This window comes from Colossoma macropomum, unplaced genomic scaffold (genome assembly GCF_904425465.1).
Source record: "Colossoma macropomum unplaced genomic scaffold, Colossoma_macropomum, whole genome shotgun sequence".
Classification (NCBI taxonomy): domain Eukaryota; kingdom Metazoa; phylum Chordata; class Actinopteri; order Characiformes; family Serrasalmidae; genus Colossoma; species Colossoma macropomum.
In genome coordinates, this window is record NW_023494790.1 from 37,253,052 (window position 1) to 37,273,561 (window position 20,510).

Genomic DNA, 20,510 nt, shown 5'->3' on the forward strand with positions numbered 1-20,510 from the left:
AACGAAATGTTACATTATATTGTATTTTCAATTTTCAAACGAACGATAATAATAATAATAATAATAATAATAATAATAATGCGAGTCTGTCTAAATGTTTTATTAATTCTTGTCAAATTTGCTCAACAAAACGAAAACTTTTCAATAATGTAAAGAACATAAACACGAATTTCACGAGCTGTAAATATAAATGATTTCCGTCAGAATGTCGCGCGCATGAGAGAAAAAGAAAAGAAAAGAAAAGAAAAGAAAAAAAGAAAAGAAAAGAAAAGAAAAGAAAAGAAAAGAACGCGCGCGACGGCAGATCTAATAAAAACTCCTTTTTCATTTACTGGATTTCGTTTGTTCGGCTTTCCGCAAATACAAACAACGTTTCTCCTTTTTCTCTAAACAAACAAACAAACAAACAAAACTGTTGCAGTGACGCAGAATAACAGAATGAAAGAACAAATTGTCCTGTTCTTTGGCGCGCGCAGGTCCAGAGGTGCAGCCGGCGCCCCCCTGTCCTCCTCCTGCTGGGGGGGGGTTTGGAGAGCTGCCCCGGGACCCGTCTGCCCCATCTGCCCCCCCCCATACACACCTACACACACCTACACACACTCACACACTCCTCCGCGCTCCGCTCTGCGCTCTCCCGCGCTCGCGCTGCCATGCCTGGAGCGCGCTTCACTGATCCCCGGTGTTAAATAAGCTCGCGAGATTTTTATTTTAGAGTTTATTAATGATTATTAAAGTATTGCTGTGTGATTCTATTCACGGAGCCGGAACACACACACACACACACACACACACACACATACACACACACACTCACACACACACACGCATACACCCACACACACACAAACACGCACTCACACACACACACGCATACACCCACACACACACAAACACGCACACACACGCACGCACACACAAACACACACAGAACACAAAGAGGATCAAACACGTTTATTAAGGTGTTTAAAAACGGATTCAGGCCGCTCTGTTCACACAGCAGATCCGGATCAGTTACAGGACAAATCACTCCGTCCGAATCTGACTCCTTTATTTCGTCTGATCTCAGTTCATTTATTTGAAAATGTTTTTATTGGTCGATCTAATTGTTTACTTATGTGCTTATTTATTTATCTACATTTTATCACTTTTTAGTACTATTTATTTATGTTCATTTGTAATTTATTATTTCATTTTACTCATTTTTCGTGCATTGTGGGTTTATTTATTCGAGTATATTCTATCTGAAAAGGACAAAGATTTATTTATTTATTTATTTGTTTAGGTCGTGTCGAATGTTAAATTGATTATTTATTTATTTGTTTATTTATTTATTTATTTATACAGTCGTATATTGCCATTTGTTTATTTATTTATGTTAAGGAAAAATGGCTATTTAATTATTTTAGGGATTGAAGGTCTATTCTTTTATATATTTTAAATAAACATATTGGTTTATTTATTTGTTTATTTACGTTAAAGAAAAAATTGCTTATTTATTTATTTATTTATTTGCCATTGTGAGTCTATTCATTTCTCTATCTAAAACAAAGACCTGACCTAAAAGCACTGACCTCACTGATCCCTCTGAGATGTCCGAGTCCCACACAGCTCCCACCTGAACAGGTGTGTTTGGCCATAGAGGGCGGCCTGTCTGCCAAACTGAGACTCTGCTGTTTTTGTTTTCCTGCTGTTTCATCTTTTTCATGCAGCTCTTACACCCATAATAATAACCCACTACATTCATGTATGTATTAATAATGTAAACTGATCTGCTGATCATTCACAAAAACATACTAGTTACTTGTAAACTGTACACTTACATGTTGCCAGATATCAGGAGTTTGATCACCATCATCTAATATTCACTGACTGTTATGAATGTCCTGTTTTTACCACTCTGAGCAGTTGAACCTCCTGTGGATGTCTGACCATCACAAATTAAGAGTGTAAATTAACAGAGATTAAATTCCCAGTTCCCAGCTTTACGCCAGGTATTAAGAATTTGATTATTGTCATTTAATATTCACTGATTATCATAAATGGCCTGGTCTTATTATCCCAAACAATTGGAGCCTTTATAGGCATCTGGACGAAGATTTCTGCTGGACCCGGACTCTTTTCCCAGCTCAGCGAATGACCAAGCAAATCAATTTCCCAGGCCACTGCTGACATCTAAATCATCTGACTGGGCCTTCGACTCGGAGCTCCATTCAGCTCATCCCGGCACTGGCGCACTGTCCGTTCAGAGGCGCGGAACGACCCCCCTTGATTTCTCCAGCGATGGCGGACATTAAGCGTTCAGGACCCGGAGGGTAAAAAGGCCAAATGGGAGATGAAATGGGGGCCACTTCCTCCTTTCAAGCCCCCTGCGGTAGAGGTGAGCTGAAGCAGTGCGGGAAGGGCAGAGGCTTTTGGCATCGAACCTGGAGGAGTGAAGTGCTCCTACATATTTACATATTTACAATATTTCACATCATTATAGGAAAATGTAAGTATTTAGGCTTCATTATTTTGGGACTTTCTGAAAACAAGAACAAGGTACGGACATCTTGGAAGACAGTGCAGCCTATGCTGTAAGAAAAAGACCTTAACCTGACCTTAACCGGACGTCTTTTGGATTGATGTCCCGAGGCTTTTGGGATGGAACCATAGGGGGCCACTCCTCTGGGTTACGTGCCAAAAGCCTCTGTCCTCCCCGGACCCCGCTTCAGCTCACCTCTTCAGGAGCACTACGGTTGCCAAGCCGCTAAACGCCCTAGCGGCGGCCAGCGGGGGCAGTCCCGGCCCGGGCAGTGCCAGCTGCGCCCGCCCGCGGTGCCAAACGGCAGGCAGAGCGCTGTGGCCTGGCCAAGCCTGCACTGCTGGGTGGAGCCGGTGTTTCTTTCCTAATTCAGCAGCATCTGTTCATTACACTTCATGTTTCATGCGGGAGCGAGCCGGAATAGCTGAGACACAGGGGCGTCCGGGGCGTCCGGAACTCAGGGGATGCTCTATGGACATAAAAACATTAGGAGCGGCATATAGACCAAAAGGCATGACATCGGACCTGAAGTGGCCGAATTTGTGCCGGTCACTTTTGACCTTGTAAAGGTTGCATTTCCATCCAAAACGTCCACATGTTTATCATGTTTTCATTGAGGTTGAGCTTGTTTACCTCCAATACGTATATATGTAAAAGCAACAATTAGAAAAAAAGTCTTGTAAACATGTAAATAATTCCTATTTAAACATGTAAATAATTCCTATTCCAACATTCCAAAACACTGTAAATGTGATATGGCGAATACATTTGAGAGCAACAATATTGCTTTCCAATAATAATATAATAAAGTAATCAATTGCATGGTGATTACTTAGTTAATTAATGGACTAATTCTAATTAATTGTGGGTCAAAATTAAAAACCAAGTGTGCATATTTAAAAAAAAGCTACAACTTCATTTAATCACTGATGAAATGCATGCAGATGAAGCAAATTTGCAGCTATAGAGATTATTTGGATTAGATTATCATGGGGTATTTGAGGTGATTGGTCATTCCGCTGGGACCACAGAAGCGCTGGGGTCACGTCAAAGGGTCAGTTTGCCAACGGCACATGGTCAAATTAGATTAAGGCCGGCTGCATCTCCATCTGTAATCAAATTAATTTCTGAAATGGCGAATTTGGATTAAGATTTTTGGCCAAATCCCAGAAATGGCTAATCGCGTGTTCCATTTTCATGGCCTGTTGGTGCACCCGACCGCATCATGTGAAGCGTGAAGCATCGAGGCCGTTAAATATTCAAATGCCCCGTTTAAATATTAATATGCCTCGTTTTTGGTTATTGATCTTTGACCTTTGAAACACAATTCAGTTCATTCTCTGCAATAAGTGACTACATAGCTTACATATTAAGAAATAAAGGTACTTAACTGTCACTCTTGTCACTGGGGTGGTTCCCTCAAGGGTCCATCTCAGTACCTTTAGTCAGGGAACATAGCTGAACCATAATCCACTGAAATGATATGTTCTAAGCTGTACTGACTCCACACACCCCGTCTCGCCTCCAGGCTTTTATTTTACTGTTCTGTTTTAAAACATTCAGTTATGAAAAGGTACAAAAACACACCTTTCCCCTGGGATAAACTTATTTAAGGTGTACAATTGGACCCTAAAACCACTGATGTACCTTTGAGGGATCATTACATTGTTTGTACCTTGATGAACAAAAAATGTACCTTTATTACTAACAGTGTTTTATACTAAATCAACTCATATTAGTCAGCGGATAACATGTCTTACGATTCATAACTGAATTATAATCCTGCTGTTTGAGGGATTATAGGAATCTTGGCTGCAGATTACGTGCACACGAATATGCGCACGTACAGCAGGGCCCCGCTTTATTCATGCGCCACCATCCCCCGGTCTGCATGCCAGCCACACCCTGGCAGTGCCAGTCATGTAGGTTGGCACAGGGCTGGCAAAACCCATCAAAATTCCACAGCATCTGTTTGCTGCAGCAGAAAGAAAAGCGCCGCTTCTACCCGTTTGAGGAAAACATGCTGAAGCCCTTAGACTGTAGGGTTTATACTGTTTACAGGTTAGTGAAGAGTAAATCTTAAAGTATATAAGATTAGAATAACTGGATTTTGAGGGATTATAGTAGAAATGTGCTAAACTAATTGAATAGTGCAAAGGCTTGTGATGTCCAGCGCCCAGGCCGAATGGTGCCGACCGCAGTTGTAGTCGATAACATAAACTCACAATACTGATTAGCATTCCTTAAAATATGCATAAGTGTGTGTGCACCAATTTTATATTACATGCAGATGGCTCACGGTCACCCAGTGGTCAGGCCGAACGTGCTGACCGTTTGCTATTCCAATGTTGCGGTGACCCACGAAGCCGCAATACTGAAGACCGTTCCTTAACCCCCCAAACAGCAGGCTTATTATTCAGTTATTAACCATATTATTCAGTTTGGAAGTAAGATGTAAATTATCCAAACTTGCAAAAAAGATTTTACTTTAATATGCAGCAACGTGCAAAATTCAGAGACCACCTTTCACTCATTTCATTTACAGTTATTAAATAATTCCAGTTATTAGGTATTAAATAAATTAAGATTATCAAGAGGATGTTAGATATAACATATAACAAACATGGATCTTGGACAGTCCATCCTTCCACTGTGAGAGGACAACTCAGTGCTATGGGTCACCACCAAAACAAAGCAAAACTTTACCAAATGTTTCAGTAGTGACTGTTTCGGTGGTGACAATTTTAGCTCATTTTGAGCAGAACTCAAAGTACATGACTAGCAAGCACAGCTTTGAACAGCTGTACACACATAAAATCATCATATTTTTCATTAAAACACAAAAAATGTACTTAACTTCAGTGAATCTGTTTCGGTAGTGACAATTTTGAATGTTCCACACTAAAAAGAACGGAAGCTGTAATAAAGATAAAGAGTGGACACATTAAATACTGAGAAAATTATATATTATATTTATTTTTGAGGCTTCCATGTAATTCTCTGTTATGATTTCTGCTTTTTATGACACTAAAAAGGAATAACTTTTATTGAACATTCCATTTTGTCACTACCAAACCAAAACACAACTTTACCAAATGTTTCAGTAGTGACTGTTTCGGTAGTGACAATTTAAGCAGAACTCAAAGTACCTGACTGGCAAACACAGCTTTAAACAGCTGCACACACATAAAATCATCATATTTCTCATTAAAATATTATAAAAAAGACTGCAGCAAATATGTGTTTCGGTAGTGACAATTTTGAATGTTCCACTCTGAAAAGAATGGAAGCTGTAATAAACGTAAAGAGGGGTCACAATAAACACTAACAAAATTAAATTATATGTATTAGTTTAGGCTTCTGGGTAATTTTCTGTTATGTTTTCTGTTTTATTGAACATTCCATTTTGTCACCACCAAAACAAAACGTAACTTTACCGAATGTTTCAGTGGTGACTGTTTCGGTAGTGACAATTTTAGCAAATTTTGAGCAGAATTTAAAGTACATGACTAGCAAACACAGCTATACACACATAAAATCATTATATTTTTCATTAAAACACAAAAATACATTTACTTTACAGCAGCGAATATGTGTTTCAGAAGTGACAATTCTTGAAGTTCCACACTGAAAAGAATGGAAGCTGTAATAAAGATAAAGAGTGGACACACAGAGTGGACACACACAGAGTGGACACACACAACATTAACAAAATGAAATTATATTTCGTAGTTAAGGCTTCTGGGTAATATTCTGCTTTTTCCTGACACTGAAAATGAATCATCTGTACTTCTTGGCCATAACAAGATTTTATTTGAAGTAATTTTGGTCCATTTCTGTTGGTCAATTCATCGTAAAATGTCCACATGATGTAAAGGACAGTGAAGCCGTGGAGTTATGAGGTTTTTCCATGATGAGACACAGTTCCGAAAGTAATCAGCCCCCCGAGTTTAAGGGGTTAAACGTGTGTGTGTGTTTCCTCAACAACTACACAGTGCGGTAGCGGCAGAGTGTGTTTACGCAGCGAGTGCATGCGAGTGCAGCGGGGTTGTTGCTGGTCGGCACAGATGGTGTGTGTGTTTGGGGGGGCGAGGGGGGCTGATGCCATGCGCTGGTCACATGGGCATCAGTAATTGGGCGCCATATTGCCCGGTTTTTGGGGCTTTTGGGGCGGCCGGAATCCCAGCTGGACCTGTCAGACGGCATCGCGTCCAGATCACTGCCCTCTACCCTCCATCTTTCTCTCTTGCTCGCTCTTTCTTTTTCTCACTCTCTCTCTCTCACTCTTTCTCTTTCCCTCTCTTTCTCTCTCTCTCTCTCTCTCTCTCTCTCTCTCTCTCTCTCTCTCTCTCTCTCTCTCTCTCTCTCTTTCATCCCCCGTTCCTTCACTCCGCCAGCTGTGGTGCAGACACATCTCATTACTGCTGAAGCTGATGTAGAAAAGTCCAACACGACAATGTGTAAACAGTCTCTCTCTCTCTCTCTCCCTCTCTCTCTCTCTCCCTCTCTCTCTCTCTCTCTCTCTCTCTCTCTCTTTTCTCTCTCTCTCCATCTACCCATCTCACTACCACAGTGAAATGAATCAGCCTGGGACAGTGCGAACCTCAGTGCTGTAGTCTTGGCTGCAATAGTGCTTATACTGTGATTAGCTGCTAGCAAGACTAGCCTACCTAGCACATAGTGCCACAACTCAAGCACAGCTTCATAAATGCCTGTATGTAACATCGCATTCAAGGTGTGATTCACTTCAAATAAAGTCTGATTAATCATTTGATTGTCTGATTGGCCAGTCTGTGCCACTCTAAAGTGTCTAATTTGGCTAGTTAGCCACCAGCTTGCTAATTAGCTTGATTTTTTTGGCTGACATAGCAACATAACTGAAACATATCTAGCTACATCTCATTAACATTACATTGGAGATGTGATTCACTTCAAATAAGGTCCTGAATGTTTTCCATTTAGTAAATTTTTTTTTCAAAACATAATTAAGTGGTTAAGATGTGAACAGAGTCGTTCAGAGTGGTTTGGTGTGAAACGCTCTGTTCTAGAGAAACTTACCGATTCACTGCCTGATGACTGAGACACTGATTTATGATAGTTTTGTGATAAAAATTTGGCCTAAAATGTCTTATTAATACATTTATTTTACTCCATTCATGGTGGAGGGATACATGCAGGGTGTTGTGAGGCGAAATAGTCCCCAAAGAAAACTTATTTTTCAGATTTACCACTTTTTTTTACCATCATCAGTGTCACATGTATAAACTCAGAAGACACTTTTAGGTTCACTGATGGTTTTGTGTGTGTACAACTTAATCTTGCATTAAAAGCTGACAGTCTTTTTAGCAGTGTGGCTAAATCTACTGTGGCTGGAGATGAAGATGTTATCCAATGGGAAGAAATTTAATCTAGACATGGAACAAAACAGGCGACTCGATGAACTCTTACTGCTTACATTCTGAATGGCGACCAATGAGAATCATTTTAGTCTGAGAACTGCTGTAATATTACTTTGTCAGTCATGTGTCCAGCAGGGCTGTATAATATCGCAAAGGAAGTAAACAGAGGAGCATATATATATATATATATATATATATATATTTTGTCTGAGTCATTTAAAAGCAAAGGGAAACCTTTTAGCCACTGTGGGCAGTGCATTTACATTTACACGCACTTAATAATCCAATCATTATCAGATTTCAGCAGTTATCTGATAATTAAAGTGGCTGTGCATACAGCACAATCTGATTTCTAAGATCGGATTAAGGTCTAGAAATCCAATTAAGAAATTGGATAAAGAGGCTGGATTTGAGCTCAGTAATGGGCTTTTCAGTGCATGTGAACTCTTACTCTGATTTCTTTCATGTCCCTCAGTCTGCGCATGTGTGACAACCTGTGAGATGCAACAAAACACTTTTGGAGCGACGCTGAAAAAAAAACATGCTTGACGAAATAAAGAACTTAAATATTCTTAATCTTCTAGATGATATATGTTCATGTTTTCAGGCAAAGTGACACAGTGTTTAAACTAAAGCTGCAGCATGAAGTTTGAGTTTTCCGTTCTGTTTACCTCACGTCTTATTCTGTGAGTTTATTGGCTACTCGCAAAGCAGAAATCTCTCTTGTGTGGACCAGGAGGTTTCCCCATTATCTCATTTAACTGACAAATTTTCTGACAGAATCAGATTTTCTGCGGTTATCAGATCTTCTTCTCAGTGGATGACGGTTTGTCAAGCTAACACTGGGAACAGAGAAATATCCTTTCTAATTTCAGCTATTATGGTTAGTCCAGCCGCAGTGAAGGGTGCTTTCACACCTACCTCACCAGACCGTGAGACTTTTCAGTTTGGTCCGAACCAAAACAGCAGGTGTAAAAGATGCCTCGGACCGTGGTCTGGACCAAGGGACCAAAATTTGGTGTGACCAAAAGCAGTGGTCTCGGTGTGGATCAAACTGAACCATAATTCGGTTTGTTTGCAGTGTAAAAACACTTTTTTTTGGATGGTTTGGACTTTTGGACCAAGCACAGGAAGTTGAGGCAGGATATCATCAGCTAGTAAGTAATAGAAGAAGAAAAAGAAAAGGAGACAAAATATTTAATTGTAATTTAGTTCAGGAAAACGGTCAAAAGTCAACTTTAATAAATGCAGAAAAATGCAGAAACGTATTCATAGTATTGGATTAAACTCCCACACACTGAACTGAAGGACACCCACACACACACACACACACACACACACACATAACAACATGAGACCGTCTCACTCTCCACTGCAGTTCTAGATTATGTCTGTGACACTGTATTTAAATATGCATTTATTTTAAAATGTGTGGGGAAATATTATACATAGAAATGTACCATACAAAAATAAATATATGTAAATGTATTTATCAAACACATTTGAAAATGTGTGAAAACATGATACCTTTTAAAATGAATTTCCAGTATCTTCATTTTAAATCTGATCAAATGATCCAGGACAGGACAGAAGCGAGTGTTGTGGGTATTGATACTCTGTGAAAACGCAGTTATGATCTGATATCTTGTTTATGTGAAATACATTGTGTGTGAGAGTCTGACTGCAGACATACATGGTTAATGTAAAGCACAGTGCAGATCACAGAAGTCAGTACGTTTAGTTACATCTGTAGCCTTTATTACACACAACTGGACACATATAATAATAAATACTAATAAATGCATTTTAAAATATATATTTAAGAAACACATTTTTGGCCATTTTCACACATTGCAAACATATATTTGATAAACACATTTGGGGTTTATTTTTCTCCATATGGGTAGGATCCGAAAGCATGAGACCATCCTGAAAACTTGGAATTTTTTTCAACTAAACTTATAAATTGTGGCAATTTTAAAACAAAGAAAAGTTAAGACAAGGACAATGAAGAGCGAAAACTCCACTCACACTGCTACGCTGATAAGACTTTGTGATGAGAACCTTTCTATTAATTTAGATCAATTCTAGAACGGAATGCAAGAAGCATTTTCTCTAGTGCTCTCAGACTTCCGGACCCCACTGTGTGTAGAATACACCTCCAATTCATTATGTCACTGTCCACTCTGGCAAATTCAAGGCCACAAATACAGGCTGTGTAGTGGACGTTCATGTCCTTGGCCTTTAAACGTCTCGTTATTGGATAACGGATCTTCGCAAAGCTTTTTCCCAACCCATCTATATCATCCCTCTCTCCCCCTCTCTCTCTCTCTCTCAAACAGTACAGAAGACTCTCTGCCAAATTTCGGTCTGCCCAGCCAAAAACACACCAGGAAAATCAGCCCGGCTCCTCCTCCTCCGCTGTATCCGCATTACAGCTCAGCCTGAGAGGGAGAATAAATAAATCAGAGCGCCTGGACTCGGAGAGAGATAAAGAGTCCATAGAGCTCATCAGAGAGGACGAGAGACATACAGAGAGACAGAGGGAGAGAGAGTGAGAGTAGATGAGTGTGGATATACATATGTGGGTGCGTGAGGCTGAAGGGGGTCTGTTAATTGCAGGTGTTCATGCCAATGCATGAGGTGGTGGATACATTTCTATATGCATATGTGTGTGTGTGTGTGTGTGTGTGTGTGGTGCTTGTAAACCAGGCTAAATGTGTGTGTCTGTGTGTGTGTGTGTGTGTGTGTGTGTGTGTTAATTCATGAACAGATGTTCATCAGCGGAGACCAGCGGCATTCGACTTAATTCATCCTGCCAGTTACTGCACAGCCGCAGTGCTGCTGCCGGACACAGTGCAGGCGGCATTCCATTAGGAAAAACACTGCTCGGAATATCATGGAATCATCACTTCTTCTTCTTCAAAAAAAAATATTAATGTGAAGATGGTAAAAAATACAACATTCTATTCTCAATATGCCTTAAAAATCAATTCATTCAAATGATTATCTGACATTTTTGACTCCTAATTACTGCCAGGAATTCACAATATTTGACCCTAATTTTTACAGTAAAATACCATATTTGTCATTTTATTGTGAAATCACCTTATTTTATTATATCTGTGATATCTGTGTATGTATGTATGTGATAACACTGTATGTTACTATGAGGTTGACATTGAGCCGTACTGCACAGCATTATGGGACATGACAGCAACTGAGGGTTAAAAAGATGAAACAGTTTTAATAAACATGTTAGAGTTTTTGGTCATATTAGTGCAAAATTGTAAGCAAAGTTAAACTGCAAAATGTGTATTTGCATCTAAAATGCATATTGAGATATTCAGTGCATATACAGTCCAAAACATTATGAATAAATATTTTTATTTGATATTGTTTTTTATTTTAATTTATCTTTTATTACTTTTTCTACTAAAGCATATTTTAATAGGTCTACTAGAATTAAAAGTAATTTTTCTATTTACATTTACAGTGAATTACTGGCTATTTATATATTTCTTTATATAATTACTGGCTATTTACATATAGAATTAATTAATTTATGATGAAAGTATTGTAACTATAGTAGCCAGTAATACAGTATTTTTTCTTTGGGTCACTTTTGCAAACCAAGAACTCCTGTGGACATTATGTGACTGGGAATATTGATATTCAAGTAGTATTTCAGTTATACAATAAACAAGTGTGTATTTATGTCTGGTAATAACTAAACATTTGTTATTATTTAAAAAAAAATGTTCATATTAAAAAATTACCATTTTTAGTTCATTAAACTTTGAAAAAGTTCTTTCAGCATTTTTTAGCCCAATAGATGCTACCTATTTATTAGCATATACAGTGCAAAACATGATGACAAATATCTGTATTTGATATTGTTTTTTATTTTAATTTATTTTATAAATTAAAAGTCTTTTTTATATTTACATTTACATTGAATTACTAGCTGTTTATATATTTATTCATACAATTACTGGCTATTTACATATATAATTCAGTAAATTATGCTAAAAATAATGCAACTGTGGTAGTCAGTAATTAACGGTAACTTTACAGTAATTCTTCTGTGGGTCACTTTTGCAAACCAAGAGCTTCTGTGGACATGATATGAATGTGAAATTTGATATTTGATACAATAAACAAGTGTTTATTTATGTCTGGTAATAATTAAACATTTGTTTCTTTAAAAAAATTAAAAAGTTACAATTTTTAGTTCATTAAATTTGAAAAAGTTAATAGGAAAGATTTTTATGCTGTCTTATTAAAAATAAATGAACATTTTTTTACTTAAATTTTGAAGGCAAGTTTTTAAATTCAAATAACATTTAAACATTTATAGTTAAGGTATTTTTAGCCTAATAGACGCTACCTAGAACTAACATGAATAAATGTTGCAAATCATATGGTTATAAAATGTGAATGTAGGTTTAAATAGATTAATTCATTCTCAGTCATTTTTATAACTATAATGTGTTTATTGTCCATTATTACAGTTAATAACTCTATTATTAGCAACTTTCACAAAACATACCTCCAATTATGTACTGATGTTCAGACACATTAGTTATTCAAGTACTTATGTGAGTTGAACTAAGCCAGTTCAATTGCTTTTCACCTCATTTATAAGTATTGTTTACAGTATACACTTATAAAGCATTTGTAACAGTGTAATTGTAATATAGAACCAGACAAAAGTGATTTCAAATTTGACAAGTTTACACACAACTTTCCCTCAGATATGTCATCAAAACATGACTTCTGTACAAATAAGAGTGCGAATCGCGCATCTAACGATCATTAGCGCTCTGCTGACCATCTGTGCGTCAGTAATTCGTATATTTGAGCTCACTGCCCTGAGAGATTGTTCTGGAATTTCACTCAAGGTGAAAAAATCTTGCTCCTGGCTCTCAATATGTCCAACAGAAAGCCCATCTCACAAAAATGAGCCGCAATCACCCAACATAGCGACGTGGGGGTGTTTACAAACGTCTATATTTGTGAATCCTCATGGTGCTCACGCTCGCTCTCGTTTTCTTTCAAATCTCAATGTGATACGTGACAACTTGATATGTTCAGATTATAGTATCATCACTGCCTGTCTTGGCTTTCACCCAGAACCTTTTGGTGCTCCGGTTTAACGTGGTTATTTACATCTAATTTGGCATGAAAAACTTGCTAATACAATATTTAATGGGATGCTAATAGTATCTTTAACGCGATTATTAAGCACATTTGAAATTGTTAAGTGACTAATACGTGTTCACATGTGTTGATGATGAAAATACAACAAGTATATTTAGTGCTGTCAAAGTTAGCATGTTAATAACATGTTAAAGGGGTAAATTATTAACGCCACTCATTTTTTTAACCGCCAGGCCAGGCTGAAGCCCAGCTGCTCGTGTGATGGATGTTGCTATGGTAGAATCCCAGACTGAAGACGTTACAATCAAATACAACTTTAAAATGGAGTTTAAAGTGACCACGCTGGACAGAGCTCGCAGGAGCCCTGTGGATAAATCAATGAGCAGCCGGCTAACAAAAGCAGCAGCACAGTGGAAAACTACAGCTCCCTTCACCAGCCTCAGATAAGCAAGAAAGCACAATGGAGCTCCTAACAACCACCTGGAAGACACCAAACACCTCCTGCCAAAACCCACCAAAACTGCCCCCATCAGATAAACAGCACTTAAAGCTTTCATCTCTGAGAGAGAGGAGAAAATCAAGCTGCTTCAGATCTGAAAACATCCACAGGTGTTTCTGTCCATCCTTCCACTGTGAGAAGACAAATCAGCGCTGTGGGTCTGAAAGGATGTGTAGCTGTCAAGAAGCCATTAATGAGAAAAAGAGACAGACTGTAAAAATGGTTGCAGTGCTGAGAATGACCCACCACCCAAATAATACCTGCTCTGTGGGGGTCCTGTGGGGGTCCTGACCATTGAAAAACAGGGTAACAAAGTGTGCAGAGAAACAGATGGACTACAGTCTTTAACTGTAGAACTACAAAGTGCTCCTATATAGTAAGTGGAGCTGATAAAATGGACAATGTGTGTGGATACAAGGAGGTGGTTTTAATGAAGTGGCTGACTGGTATATACATATATATATATATATATATGTGTGTGTGTGTGTGTGTGTGTGTGTGTGTGTGTGTGTGTGTGAATCTGAATCTCTGCCATTTTACTACTGAATGCTTAAGCCACATCAGTGTGTGTGTGTTTATGTTTTCGTGGGGCTCCGATGTGTGTATGTGTGTGTTTGACTCTAAGGGGACACCACTCACAGGTGTGTGGGCGTGTGTCTGTGCGTTCACTCATGCATGCCTATGTGTGTGCATGCACGCGTGTGTCTATGTGTGTGTGTGTGTGTATGTGTGTGTGCAGGTGGGCTGGAGCAGGTGGAGGTTAAAATCACACTCGGCTCCACTGCTCAGTCTGAGAATCTGACCAAATCCTCCATGATCCATTCAGCGCTGGTAGACAGTCCAGCAGGCAGAGAGAAAATACTTCAGTGCCTCTTCACTGCCTGCCTATATATATATATCCTCCATGACTTACATTACATCCTCCATATATATATGGTCAAATGTATGTGGACAACCCTTCTAATTACTGAGTGTTTCAGCCACACTCTTTGCTAACAGGTGTATAAAATCAAGCACACAGCCCTGCAGTCTCCATAGAAAAACAGCAGCAGGACAATGGATCATGTTGAAGAAGAGCTCAGTGATTTTAAACATGGCACTGTGGGACACCACCTTTGTCAGTGTGTGAAATTTCTGCCCTGCTAAATCTGCCCCAGTCAACAAAACGTGGTAAACCTGCAAGCAAAGTTTTTAGGGGGGCAAACATGCAGTTGAAGTGACACCCCTCCAGCAGACTCTTAGCACTGCGCATGGTGATCTTAGGCTTGTATGCGGCTGCTCAGCCATTTAAATCTAATCCATGAAGCTCATTTTGAAACTGAAGACAGGCAGTTTTTATAAACCATGAAATTCAGCTCTCAGTGAGCTTATGTGGCTTAACGCTTCGCGACTGAGCTGTTGACATTTCTACTTCACAATAACAGCACTTACAGTTGACTGGGGCATTTCTAGCAGGGCAAACATCTGCCAAACTGACCTGTTAGAAAGGTTACATCCTACAACAGTGCCATGTTATACATCACTGAGCCCTTCAGTACGACCCATTCTGCTGCCATTGCTTGTCTATAGAGATTGTGTGGCTGTATACTTCATGCATGTTAGCAGTGAGTGTGTCAAAAGTAGCAAATCCCACTAATAAGAAGCAGAAGTGTCCACATACTTTTGTTATAAAAATATTGAATCCATAATGTCTACCTTAAATTTACCATTTAAGGTAGATACTAAAAAACTAAAAAAAAAAAAGTTATTTATTGCACTTTTTAAAAGTCATTTATCACAACTTTCAAAATGTGACTTTTTGCACCTTTAAAATGTTATTATACCTTTAAACATGCCACTTGTCCCAAAACATGTTATTTATTGCAGCTTCCAAAAAAGTTACTTATTGCATCTTTAAAAAAAATATTGACTGCAGCTTCTAAAAATGTTTCTAAAATAGCATCTCATCACAATTTTGAAACTTCCAAGCAATTTAACTTATTGCAGTTATCACGTCTTTTAAACATGCCTTTTATCACAACTTTAAAAATGTTATTTTTTTAAATATTACTTATTGCGACTTCCAAAAATGTGTTTTGTTGCACCTTAACAATGTTATTCATTGCACTTTTAAAAAGTGCCACTTATTCCACTTTCCAAAAGATGTTACTCATTGCACCTTTAAAAAGGTTACTTATTGCACCTTTAAAATGTTATTTATTACACTTTTTTAAGAAATACCACTTGTTATTTATTGCAGCTTCCAAAAAAGTGACTTATTGCATCTTTTAAAATGTCTTTTATTGCACCTTTAAAAATGACACTTATTGTGACTTTAAAGATGTTATTTATTGCAGCTTCTAAAAATGTGACTGACTGCACCTTTAAAAATGTTGTTTGTCACACCTTTAAAAAATGCCACTTGTCACAACTTTAAACAGTATTTTTTGCATCTTCCAATAAAAAAGTTACATACTGCATCTTTAAAACATTTATTTCTTGCAGCTTCAAAAATTTTACTTATTGCATCTTTAAAAATGTTATTTATAGGACCTTATCACAATTTCAAAAATGTTGTCACTTATCACAACTTTTCTAATGTTATTTTTTGCAGCCTCTAATGTAAATTATTGCATTTTAAAAATGTTATTGCATCTTTCAAAATGCCTCTTATCACAACTTTTAAAAAGTTATTTTTAAGTTATTTATTGCAGCCTCCAAACAACTAACTTGTTAAACCTTAAAAGTGTTTTTTTGCACTTTTTTAGAATGACACTAACTGCACTTTCCCAGAAAATGTTCTTTATTGAACTTTTTAAAAATGCCACTTCTTACAACTTCCCAAAAATGTTGCTCATTGCACCTTTAAAAATGTTGCTTATTGCACCTTTAAAATGTTACTTTATGCATGTTCCCAAAAAAAAATTTGTGCTTGTGTTATTTGTTATTTATTGCACTTTTTAAAATGACACTTCTTGCACTTTCCAAAAAAAATCTTTCAACTTCACAAATGTTCTTTTGTTAAATTTTTAAAAAATGCTACTTCTCACAGCTTTATCACAGCTTCCCAAAAATGTTGCTTATTGCACCTTTAAAAATGTTACTTATTGCACCTTTAAAACTTAATGCAGCTTCTCAAAAAATGTTATGGCATCTTTCAAAAATGCTGCTTATTGCACTTTTATTAAAAGTGTCATTTATTGCACCTTTAAAAGTGTTATTTATGGCACCTCTTTAAAATGTGCTTATTGCAATATTAAATATGTCACTTATTACACCTGTAGCCCAGCACGTTCACACACCAACTATCGCATGTGGCGCTTTTTCTTCGTATCTGTACGTCCCGTCTGTATGTGCGGTGGTTCGTCTGCATCAGTTGTGATTGAGAAAGTTCAGTCATTCAGAGCTGAACTTGTAAACTTGTTTTGCGCCATGTGGACTGTGAAATGTTCAAACTGGCTGTACACACATCTCACCTCCCCGGCTAGGAAAACCGTGTCACAGCTTTTAAGCCTGTGAAATCTCATCTCTGAGTGAGTGTGTGTGTGTGTGTGTGTAAGTGTGCGTGTGTGTGTGAGTGAGTGTGAAAAACTGAATAAGCCATACAAAAAAAAAAAATTCTCCATAATGAAATCTTTATTATTAACTTAATAAATGAGCTTGTGATCGAATAAAACATTGACGCAGCTCGAATTGGACAAAGTCCATACAGTGACCTGAAGAACGTCTAAAATCTTTTTGTTGTTGTTGTTGTTGTCAGGGGTCTCCTGTCTTCAGCACTGACCCACCGCTGGTCCATATCAGAAAAGAAAGAAGGCAAAGCAATAGCCAGTCAAACGAGCTGCATTCCAAAAATAAGCAGGAGGACGCAGTAAATAAATCTCTCTTATGTGCAGATTTCATCGCCGATGTGTTCTGGACATCACCATGGCAACAGGAATCGCACTGCTGTTCCCTGGCGTCTCAAACACACACACACACATGCACACACACACACACACACACACACACACACACACATAGCCTACATTGATGACAGATGCTGAAATAATGATGCATCTGTAGTTCCTATACGCTGAAGCAACACAATAAAAGTCATAAACCTCATGCTGGTGATGTAGATGTGCAGCATTTACGACAAGCAACTGTTAGAAGAAGGAAATGAATCATTTTCCCTCAAGTAACTACACATATCATAATTTCATACTTTTACTTGATCGCATTACGAGCCACTACATCAATCGACATCAATGCAGGGTTCAAACTGAGGGGGTCTCAGGCTCCCCACAAAGGGACCCTTATGAGAGAGATTAAGGTGAACCTTCCTTTCCTCAAGAAAATAGCACAGGACCCCCAAGTGCAATTCTGTCTCTCTTTTAGGGGGTCCCTTCGCTCTTATGGGGGGATACGGACCCACCCCCACCTCCCTTATGTCACCTTTAAAAAAGCTACTCATTTCACCTTTAAAAATGTCACTTAGTGCCCCTGTAAAGATGTTGCCTATTGCAGTTTTCCAAAAAAAATGTTACTTATTGCACCTTTAAAAGTGTTTTTATGGCACCGTTTAAAATGTTACCTACCACTACTTTTAAAATGTTATTCATCAGAGCTTCCCAAAAAAAAATACTTATTGCACCTTTAAAAATGCTACCTATCACAACTTTTAAAATGTTATTTATCATAGCTTTCCAAAAATGTTACTTATTGCTTCTTAACATAAAAAAAGTGACTATTTCCATCTTTTAAAATATTATTTATTGCATCTTTTAAAAAATGCCACAAATTTACATTTAAAAATGTTACTCAAAAAATGACCACAGGACCCCTAAGTTCAATTTGGTCTCTCTTTATCTGGGGGGTCCTGTCACTCTTTGGGGGGCACTCCCTATTTACTTGAACCTTTTACAGTTCTTTGGCAACATATGGACATCCCTTGTCCAATTATGCATTCTGTAAATCTAAGCAACGTAAAAATGTTACTTAACACAGCTTCCCAAAAACGTCATACATATCACACAACTTAGAATGTTGTTTATTGTACCTTTAAAAAAATGACACATTGCATTTTCAATACTGTAATGTATCACAATTTTTAGAATGTTATTTATCTCAGCTTCTCAAGAAAAGCATCACTTTTACAGCTTCCCAAAAAAAGATTTATTCCACTTTCAAAAATTGTATTTATCACATCTTTAAAAAATGCTGCTTATAGTTTCCATATGCTGTTTATTATGCCTTCCTTAATTTTACTATAAAAAATAGCACAGACCTCGTATGTTCAGGTTTGCCTCTCCTTTTGGGGTCCCTTGGCACTTTTTGGGGGTCTGGAAAAAAAGAAAAATGGAAAAATAATGAAGTTATAATGAATGAATGATGTGGCCATTTATTGTAGAAGCTTTGACATAAAGTTACAGTTGTGAACTCCAGGCCTGACGTCCACGTCTCTGCAGTACTGAGTGTTCACTGCGCACTAACGTGTGCTAAAATTCAGCTCATCAGCTAATTATCAAGCCATCGTCTCTGTACTTTTGAAAAAAAACCTGTAAAATGTGTCAAAATAACGCCTTCAATTTATCACTTCTGAAACTTTTAAGTGAACAGAATGAAGATTAATTACTTAAAAGAGCCCAAAGCGAGGTTTCCATTCAGCTAAGTCAAAAGTTTCAGATGTGATAAACTGGAAAGGTGTTTTTTTTGTAAACGTTTAGCAGTTGCTGTGCTCACGAAGTCATCAGTCACATTTCAAGGCCTTTATGAGTTGGAAACTGTTATATTTGAGTACTAAAAACATGAGCGTGTACTGTAGCAGGTCCTCCGGACTGGACAGGCATTGTACTAATGAAAGGTCAATGCAAGGTCAGTTGGAAAATAGAAAGAAAAAATGCGTAACATGTCATCATATCATAAAACTTTTTAACTAGCCAAAAAAGTTTAAACTTAAAAAAGGCCTCACATGAACAACCCAATGCATTAGTTTTTATAATTTCACATACATATATATATATATATATATATATATATATATAAAATCACTGCTGTTGAAACAAAATCTCGCATCTATGTTAATTTCTGCTAACCTTTAATATGGGATTTCTAATAGCACTAAGCTAACGTTACTGCACATGGACATTTTTTAATTGTTCTAGAACCAAAAAGGCCTAGAGTGATGTTTATGGTCTCACTCGTTACAGTCCCTTCTTATGTATCACTGTATGTCATATCCTCATAACTTAAGTGTGAATGGGAGGAGCTAAACTGTTTCAGTCACACCTTTGGTGAACAGGAGTATAGAGTCAAGCACATAGCCTTGCAATCTCCATAGACAAATTTGCCACATGTCAGTCTGTGAAATTTCTACCCTGCTAGATCTGCCCTGGCCAACTGTAAGTGCTATCACTGTGAAATGGAATCATCTAGGAGCAACAACAGCTCAGCCACGAAGCGATAGACTGCGCAAACTCACCACCCGAGGCTGCTGAGCGCATGAAATTCACATATTTTCTGTTACGTCACTCACTACAGGGTTCTAAACTGCCTCTGGAAGCAACATCAACATGAGAACTGTGCATTGGGATCTTTATGAATTGGGTTTCCATGGCTGAGCGGCTGCACACAAGCCTAAGATCACTTTGTGCAATGCCAAGCGTCGGCTGGAGTGGTGTAAAGCGCCGCCACTGAACTCTGGAGCAGTAGAAACGTGTTCTCTGGCGTGATGAATCAGCTTCTCTATCTGTCAGTCTGATGGATGAATCTGGGTTTGGTGGATGCCAGGAGAACATTACCTACCGGAATGCACAGTGCCAACAGTAGAGTTTGGTGGAGGAGGGATGATGGGCTGGGGCTGTTTTTCAGGGTTTGGGCCCCTTAGTTCCAGTGAAGGGTGATGTTAATGTTACAGCACACAGAGACATTTTACACAATTATATCAGCAGTTTGGGGAAGAGCCTTT